Source organism: Pomacea canaliculata, linkage group LG2, assembly GCF_003073045.1.
Source record: "Pomacea canaliculata isolate SZHN2017 linkage group LG2, ASM307304v1, whole genome shotgun sequence".
Taxonomy (NCBI): Eukaryota; Metazoa; Mollusca; class Gastropoda; order Architaenioglossa; family Ampullariidae; genus Pomacea; species Pomacea canaliculata.
The window spans coordinates 34,120,674-34,130,235 of NC_037591.1; positions in this window are offsets into that span (position 1 = coordinate 34,120,674).

A 9,562-nucleotide genomic window follows, 5' to 3' on the forward strand; every position below is an offset into this window, starting at 1 on the left:
GTCTGTGCAGATGTCGAGGTCTATAGCTGCTGGCTGGATGTCTGCAAGCTGAGGAGGATCTGGTCTGTTCAGAACCGACTCAAAATGCTCCCTCCAGCGCTGTAGTTTTTCTGCCTCTCCCTTGATGACATTGCCATTCACGTCTTTCACTGGCACATCACTGTTCTTAAACCCGTTGTTTAGCTGTTTGTTTATCTTGTACAGTGTCTTCAGGTCATTTTTCTTTGCTGCTTTTTCTGCTTCATCCGCCAGTTTCTCTATGTAGACTCAAATATCCCACTAATTGCTACATAATTAATGGTAAGTACAACTTGTTTCTAATAAAAAAATGGTATCTGCTCTATTTTGTTTTCTTTTTTGTATTTTTGCGGTGAAGTGGCCCGCGACACGGCTGTCGGAGATGAATATATGGCCCGCAGGCCGAAAAAGGTTGGGCATCACTGGTTTACAGCAATGCACTTACCTAACCCTAACCTCTGTGAGCAAGAACCTTTCGTGAGTACGGAAAAAGTTGTACAGGTTAGGAGAGGCAGGGGGTTGAGAGCTGGGGGGATGCCCACAGCAAGGACCTGTGATTAATGACTAGCCGATGGTTCACACAGAGTTATTTTGATATTTCAGTTTAATAAAGCTTAAAGCAGATTACAGAAGCGTTCGAATCATTTACATTTGCAGACTTACTTTGTAAACTACAAGCGTGTAGAGGGAACGCACGTGACTGACGAAAGCTTTGCACGCAGGAAGGATTTTGCACGAAGTAATTTATATTCTCAGGCTCTTCAACATCTTAACGGGCCAAATAGCCGTTGTCACCTCTAGCATGAAATGTTGACACCGTCTTTGTGAAAGACAAAGATATGAGGCAACACGAAAGAGTTGTTAAAATCGTTCTTGTCACTTTTTACATAGATATTTTTTTTCTCCCTCTCCTCTCCCATCTTCTTTCATTCTCGTTTCATTATTTCTTCTTTCTTGTCTTCTCACCACTGGACATCGAATTCAGAAACTGGACGCTTTTCCTTAAAATTCCCATTTTGTCTTAGGAAGACGACTTACTCTTGATTCGTAACTATGGCCTCGGGAGCAGCAGCAGCAGCAGCAGCAGCAGCAGCAGCAGCAGCAGCAATAATAATAATAATTGTTCTTCATTGTGTCTATTTTTTCGCCTCAAATATTATTTTTCATTTTCTTATTTGTTCTGATATCCTACGTGTATTTACGAGATATTTCACCCTGCCAATGACAGGTTCAGCTTGGAGTCTGTCGGCCTAGCTTCTGTAAAATTAATGATGCTAAAATGTATTGCATTGTTGCGTGCAATCAACCGTCGTAGTTTGAACGCTGCAAGAAATTAAAGGTTGCGATATCCAGCAGGTCGAGTGCCATGTGTCCAATGGTTTATGAGCAAATCCCGTCTTGGGTTGAGTGATCCAATGCCCTGTAGAGTCGGCCATGTGATTTTAAATATGAAATATTTTGCGAGGTATAAAGGGATGTAGTCGTATAGATGAAAGGTTATGTTGCCAGATGTTGACTTTTCATTCACTCGAATGATTTTTTTTTCTGAATTAAACATTTATTTGTAGGTTTGTTCCTACTCCTTTTTTCTTCCACGAACTCGAATAGAATTGAGGACCTAAAGTTTACAATCAACAACATTTTAAACTTCAAACGGTGTTTTTTTCTCAAGAATTAGGACGATTCTTATCTCCTGTCTAATTAAATCTTAACAAAAGATGAAAACATATTCACACTTAAAACGGTAAATTAAAATTTTATTTTTGCCAGGAACATTAAATAGCTAAATTAATCGACTAAATAATTAGCGATCCCCTTATTACAAGATAACTTTATGTTAAAAAGTAGTCTCACAGACACAAATAAGCTAATTATAAGTTAATTACAGAATATCAGGAGACGTAAGAATTAAAGCTCACTTTCTGGCCGATTGCTCATTTTGTTATTTATTACTCCAATTATCTAAGTAATTACTGCTGAATCGAACCAGTATTTCTTCTATATTTGATTCCATTTCTGCTTTGTAAACTGTAGCAGCTTAAAATATAAATGAGGTATATATATATTTACACTGATGCAGGAAATAGATTGATGTTGCAAAGAACAGAATCAAGATTTTCGTGATTTTGTATCCTACAAACCCAACTTAAAAAAAAGAATACATCAAAAAGACTAGATGATGATATTGTTATGTATGAAAGAAAAAAAAACCCACAGATATATGCACATGTTTGATATCCGGACCGATTTTCTTGGGATCGATGAATCAAAACAGACTTGGGATGTCGATGACTTTTGAGAAAAACAACAAACAAATAAACAAGAAGTACCGAACACTTTATTTCTGACTTTAAGAATGTTATCGTGGTTATTGAATTCCCCGAAACCTGACAGCCTGCAAATCCTCGAGAGGCGAAGAGTTGGTCTCAGCTGTCTCGAGATATATTGCGAGTCTGGAATATAAATTGAGGCGGCAGCACTTGTCATGCTAACTCGAAGGGTACTCATACTTGCTTTCAGTACTTGTTAAAACGAAAACAATTGTACTTAATGACAATAAGATTACCTAAAGGAGAAAAAAAGACCGTCGACCACGATGTCTGATAGTCAGCTTGATTGCATGTCTTGCAGTTGGCCTCTGCTCTTTCTTTGATCACGATCACACCGCAGAATTCATTGACAAGCTCATTGACTGGCACTTGTACTTCGACTGGTCCTCATTGTCGGTGCTTAACTGAGTGCTTTTCAATAACATCTGCATGTCTGCATTCTTGGAAATACAAGAAATATAAGGACTCGCCACAAAAGGAGAACTGATGCACGAGAGAGTGACAAAGTGTGTATACGAGAGAGAGAGAGAGAGAAAGGAAAGACTAGAGGAAGACAGAAAAGAAAAAAAAACCCGAATACAGATTTTAAATGTGGGAACATCAGCTTTTTCACTTCAAGTGAAACAGTAGTAGCAGCTAAACAGCCCATAATCAAATATAATTTTGTTGTTTACATGTGTAATTAATTGAAAGGCTTTCTAATCATCATGTACTTTACTGGAAGAAATAATAGGGTGCAGAATGTTTTTCTAATGATTAGTAAAAGATTAAATTTCCCAAAGTCTAAGTGAACACAGCCTTTCCGTTCTCAAGATACACATCTTCAAACATCCCCATGCACAGGACACGGTCAACAACACAGACGTCATCATTGTACAAAAATAAATTTACGTTGTCAAGGATTCAGCCAATAGGAGAGAACTGCTGCTATGATGGGTATTTGTGTACAAACGTGACGTCGATTTCGACCTCTTTCTGAGCATTGCAATGTTTGGAGGCCTGTATTTGCACTGGGCTTTACCCTATAATCAGAAGAAAGGTTGATTCCCCTAATCAGTGAAAGGGCGGTCAGCGGGTGCAGCAATAAGAATGTCATAGTTTACTGTCCGTTTGCCTTCTTTGTTAACATCGCAGCAATAAACCAGTTTTATTTCTGTCTCATTTTTACATGTGTAATAAATTTTAAAAAGTGCAGTTGCCGCATTTTGTAAATAAAAACTGTGAGCACTTGTCCCGAGCCAGTCTTTCAGTAAGTATATATATATCAATTTCAGTAAACCGTGGATAGCTGAATTGTCATCGTCAATTTTAGTAGCCAGTTTCTGAAATTTTTAAACAATTGAAAACTAAGTAAGGGAGGTGAGTGAGTGTGGGTTAAGCATTGATAGTTTTGCTGCTTTAAAAAATAAGTTGTAAAAGTGTCAAAGTTTTGCTGCTTTAAAAAATAAGTTGTAAAAATGTCAAAGTCTTGCTGCTTTAAAAAATATGTTGTAAAAGTGTCAAAGTTTTGCTGCTTTAAAAAATAAGTTGTAAAAGTGTCAAAGTTTTGCTGCTTTAAAAAATAAGTTGTAAAAGTGTCAAAGTTTTGCTGCTTTAAAAAATAAGTTGTAAAAGTGTCAAAGATATCTTAGAACGGTTCGTTTTCATGTGGATATATTTACAGTTAACAAAGGAGGCGTTCCTATTCTCCGTCCAAGGTTTCATCCTAGTGCTGAGAGTTGACTCCCTGTATTTGTTGTCTTCGTCACAATAACTACTCGTGTGCTTTGTGCTGCCTGCTCCACACCAGAACTCAGAAAGAATGATCACGCGAAATGATAGAGAAACAGGAGAGGCAAAGAAACCTTAGTTTTCTGCAGTCAGTAATCTTTCCTCCATACCCCGCATCCCACACCTCTGTCTTATCGTTAGACAAATTTAATTTCCACTAGGCAACGTGATCCAAGCGGTGCCCTGTGGGCTGCTGGGAAATTGCAGGAAAGAACATGGACCAAAGATTTTTCGAGCGCTAAAGAAATCAAATGCGCAGTGCAGGAAAGACCGGGTTATTTAACCGGCAAGGAAGCCTGGTGGCGAAGGGGTCAAAGGGCGAGAGAATAGAGAATCAAGTTGAAAAAGGGAGGCAATTTTGCTTTTTCATAAATGTAAAAAAAGAGTGCAAGAATCTGTTAAACTTGAGCGTATCCGACATAGCGGTAACTACTAAGGAACGGAGTGTAGTTTTCATGATTTGGTGTTTTTAAGGATAGAGCAGGAACACGATTTCAATGGTGGTCTGTTCGTACTTTACATCCATTGGTGTGCATGCGTGTGTGTTCGTTAGCAGGTGTGCATAGGTGAGCCTCAAACATTATCTGCTTCTGTACAGACCATTGAAATTTGGAATTCCTTCACTAAATGATATCAAACCACCCCATCAAGATAAACTTAAGTTGTAACGAAAAGAAAGATGTGTAAAACCAGCTATTTACTTATCTTTTTTATCTATTCTTCTTTTATTTATTTTGGAAATTTATTTCATCAGTTCTCCTCCTTCTTCTTCTTCACATGATGATGCACTGTCAACTAGTTTCTTCCAAGAATTAAGCTATTCACTGCAGATGGTCGAGAACTCCTGAGTTTGGGTCCTAGGCTGGTTTGACCAGAACATAGTGGACTTCTTTTTGGATGGAGTTCTGTTTCTTAGAACCTCACTAACGGTGGGCTGTGCCTAGAACCTTTTGTCTCCTTACCCTCCAGTGCATGGGCGAGGTCGTCCTGTACACGTGGGTTCAGATGCTGGTGGAGCAGTGATCCTGGATCATGTCCAGCACGAATGTTCCGATGCCAGTGATTAAACAACTTCTGGAGCCCACCGCGGCGTTGTAGTGTCTCTGGCGCTGCTGGAAGTCAACGACCCGCGGACTGAGCGCGTGCAGCCAGTCCTATGAGAGGACCATCAGGTTCGCCCCGCCTGCAGTGATCACAGTGTCTGCCTTCATTATTTATTGATACAAGACACCACAGGCACGCAACTCGAGTGTCTACTGTACAGCTCCCACAAGCCATGAGACCTCTGTCTAGATTGGACCAACATGCTATTCGTCTGTGATTTTTCCACTAGGCATTTACCAATCATCATCATCATCCTCATCCTCATCATCCTCATCCTCATCCTCATTCTCATCATGTGTGCGTGCTTGTAATATGTAGATTACTGCCTAATGTGTTTGTAGTTTTACCATCGACTACAGTTGCCAGCCATCTGCCAATGAGTGCAGCATGCACCGCTATTCAAGCCGCCAAAGATCGGCACATGGACGACGGAGAAGTGTTTGTCTCAAAGGAGTTCTGAAAATATTGGTCCCAAGAGTGTCCGCGAGATATTGGTCGAGAAGAAAGGTAACAAGTGTTTGTCTCTGCATTTCATTGCACAGCTAGAGAAGCTCAAGAGAAAGAACATGCCACGTGCGACCCAATATTTGAATTCATTCGATCTTTGGTTCAGGAGATCAAAAGAACGGATTCGTACCCGAGCTTGGACACTGGACAGCTCCCACAATGCAACGCCTCGTAAACACCTGTGTTCGGTGAAATAAATCTTCAAGCACGGATCTTGTACAATCTGAAATCGATTGTTTCCCTTCTTTTGTTTCTCGTTGGGTAGACATGGTTGTATCTTTACTCAGTTTTAATAGTTTTACTCGGGTCACCTGGTTTAAACTACAGTTTTGTTTCCCTACCAGCGAAGCTGTCAAAATAAAACGAAGTGCTTGGGACATTAGCAACATTAAGAACAGAAAAATGTAACAAGGGAGTGCAACAAATGAAATATGCAAACACAAGAAAGATATGAATCAAAGAGGTAGGAGTCGATGTGATGAAAGACAATATGAAGGAAGTATCCAGGTGCACAGACAAACAGACTGGTAGCTAAATATGTCTGTACACGCAGATATCCGGACAGTCAAAGAGAATAATATACAAGAAAACATAGAGAGGGTGGAGAAATAGTAGTAAGCAGAGTAAACGAAGGAAGGGGCGGGGACGGGGTTGTCAAAGAAGCAGACAAAGAGAAGAAGAAAGAAAAAAGGCAGAATGAATTAAAAAAATCTGGAGAAAAAAAAAAAACGAGAAAACAAGTAAAGGAAGGAGGGAGAGGGAAGAGACAGAATACACGATAACAAAGATTAACCACAGAAACGGTTATTTGAACCACGAGAAGGACAATCACCATGTTGTTGGCGGGTGGTGGCAGATTAACTTCTACGTCGGTGATGCGCACAACACCTGAACCCTCCATTTGACCTATGACCTTCGATAAGCTTTCTCAGTGACCATCCTCTTCTCGATCGTGTACTCTCGTCTCTTCTCCTCCAGTCTCCGGACTTGTCCATTTGCTGCATTTCTTTTTCTGTTTGGAGCCAGTAGTGAGATGTCAGAAAACAGAAAATAAGCATTACGTCACTGCCCGTAATCGAAGAAAGCGCTCCTGCAAATTTGTTTTAAGGGATCAGATAAGCGGTGTGATTTGATCAGGTATCAAGACTTTCACGACCATCACACAGTCATTTCCGTCGGGGAAACTCCTATAACAGTCTGCGCTTTGCAGACGATATTGATCTGATGACGGAAACCATCAAAGAACTGCAAGACCTCCCCAATAGACAGACAGCGAGAACGAATATAACCCGGAGAGCAATGATAGAAGTCATGGCTACATCAACAGCATCTACAATAAAGCCAGAATTTACTTAAATGGGATACAGCTCGTGGAGGCGAACAACTGTAAATAATTAGGAGCCACATATTTATAAAATAACAACTGCAATTTAGGGTCATAACAGCGCGAAGCTGCACAGGATCAGCACCACCATCAGGTTCACTACCACATACCGGCTTAATAATCGGAGGAAGCTTCTCCAAATATCCAAATGGACCTGCAGGGCCAATGACATGGTTTGCAAAGTGGAAACACCAGGAACACTCCTCGCGACAATCAGCGGTACAAGAGTGGTTGCACTGCCTCGACACCGCTCCAGACCATTCTAAGACTTGGTAGAAGGGACAGGCTGAGGAGCAAGAACGGTGTTTGGCGCAAGTGGGAAGAGTAAGATTTATCAGGATCGCTACCACAGATCATCCAGACAGCCTACATTGCACATCGCAGCTCAGGCTAATCGTGTTCTCGAAGGCAGCACCGTGACGAAGGCCATAATCGTCAACTGCAACCAACAATAAACAACAACACACACACTCAGGCACGCACACACATCCTCGCATGCCTTACAATTGAATATGAAAGTTGTCAATAAAAGACAGCATAATTATAAGGAGGAAAGAAAGATAAGAAGAAAATGAGAGGACACATACAAAATAAATGAAATCAATCATCAGAACCAAAAATATAAAAAATCAATTAAAAAGAAAAGAAATTAAAACAATAACATTAAACACAAAACACAAGAAAGCACAACAAGAACAAACGAGCGGGGAATTATACGAACTTCAAGCACCATTTTTTTCGAAGTGCATCCCTGTCACACAACAGCTTGTCGGCAGCGGACTGCCCCTCCTCCCTCCCAACCACACATCTCACGACTCCATACCTCCCTCCAAGCATTCCATTCAAAGCTGCGATAAAAAAATTTAAGATCGGCGGTGTCGCAACTAGACGCAAGCCGATAGACTGTGTACGTGAAATACGACAGCAGACACACACACGCACGCAGGACTGCAAGCCAGCATGAGATTGCATGGTGTGTCGCAAATCTCCCGACCCACACCTCAATACACACCACAACCGACCCTACCGTACACCTCACGACACAAACAACGCGCGCGACGCGCAGAAAGGGGGAGTGTAGGGGACGAGTGAGGGGGACGAGCAAAAGCCGTCATGTAGCGCACATGTCGGCCTCTCGCAGACCACCTTGCCGACTGCGCCGCGCTCCATAGAGCCACACCATCACTAATGTGGCGGCGTTACGTCTCGGCAACGGAGTGTCTACCTTCGCGACGAAGGCGCGCGCCTCGTGAGACCTCTTGCCAGACTCTGATCGCGGAGCAGGAGTGAAGGGGTTTACCGTTTCCTTTACCTGCGAGCTGCTCAGGAACTGTATATCGTAGGGAGGGAAGACTGTGGATGACCGAGGGAGAGAGTAAATGGTTCAACATCTGCTGTTGCAAAGACAGCAGTTGTTTTGTTTGTTTTGTTTGTATTTTTGGGTAAAAAAAAACCCCACGAATTGGAAGTGATGGGGTATCGTTTTGACCACAAGCTAGTCAGCCAGATGACACTATGCTCACTCTTGCTGTCCACCACTTGATTGTAGCTGTGCGCCCAGTTTGTTTTCTACACTTTTCTAATAACAAGCATACATTATAGTAAATACACTGGATAACACACATATAAAAAAATAGCGCTAGATACAGCAGCACGCATGACAGATCGAAGACAACGTGGGAAGGAACTGTACAAACAGCATTCTATTCCTTACTGGTTTCCTGATTACATGTTTAGAGGATTTGACTTAAGGCATTTAAGTGGGTCTTTCGTCAGCAAACAGAAAATAATCAACCAACGCTGGGTGTGTATACTCAAATGATTACAGCTGAGCAGGAGCAGCGGGAGGGAGGGTGTAAGCGTCCATTGTTCAAGACATCTGGGGTCTTGGTGTGTGACAGCTGTAGAACTACAGTGTCAACGGCCGGGCTTGAGACGTTACCGCGTTGTTGTCAGTTTTGTGTGATAAACAGCAATGTCGGTACTCTGTGGTAGGATCCGAAGACCGACGCCGGGCTATACACTGTTAGTTACCACTGTGTTTTCAGGTCGTATGTGTGACTTTCAGTCTTACGACATATGGTAAGCTACAAAACCCAGGTCTACTAACATATGTGTTGACAACACTTTCATGGTCTACTGACATATTTGGTAATTAACACGATCTATGTACTACGTCTACAGATGTAAGGCTAAATAAAGTCGATGTGGTCCTGGTAGACACACATGTTGGGTCGACTGGTTACAGATGTACCATACACAGCAAACGTCGATCATTTACTACACTTACTATCTCATCTTTTAAGCAAGTAAGTTAGAGGCATGCGATGCTGATATTAGAGAGTACGTTTATATAGGGACAGGCGGTCTGGAGAGACAGGGGAAGTAGATATTAAATAACAGCAGATCTTTGAAATAATGAGACAGAAACAGCAACTTTACGAGGAGA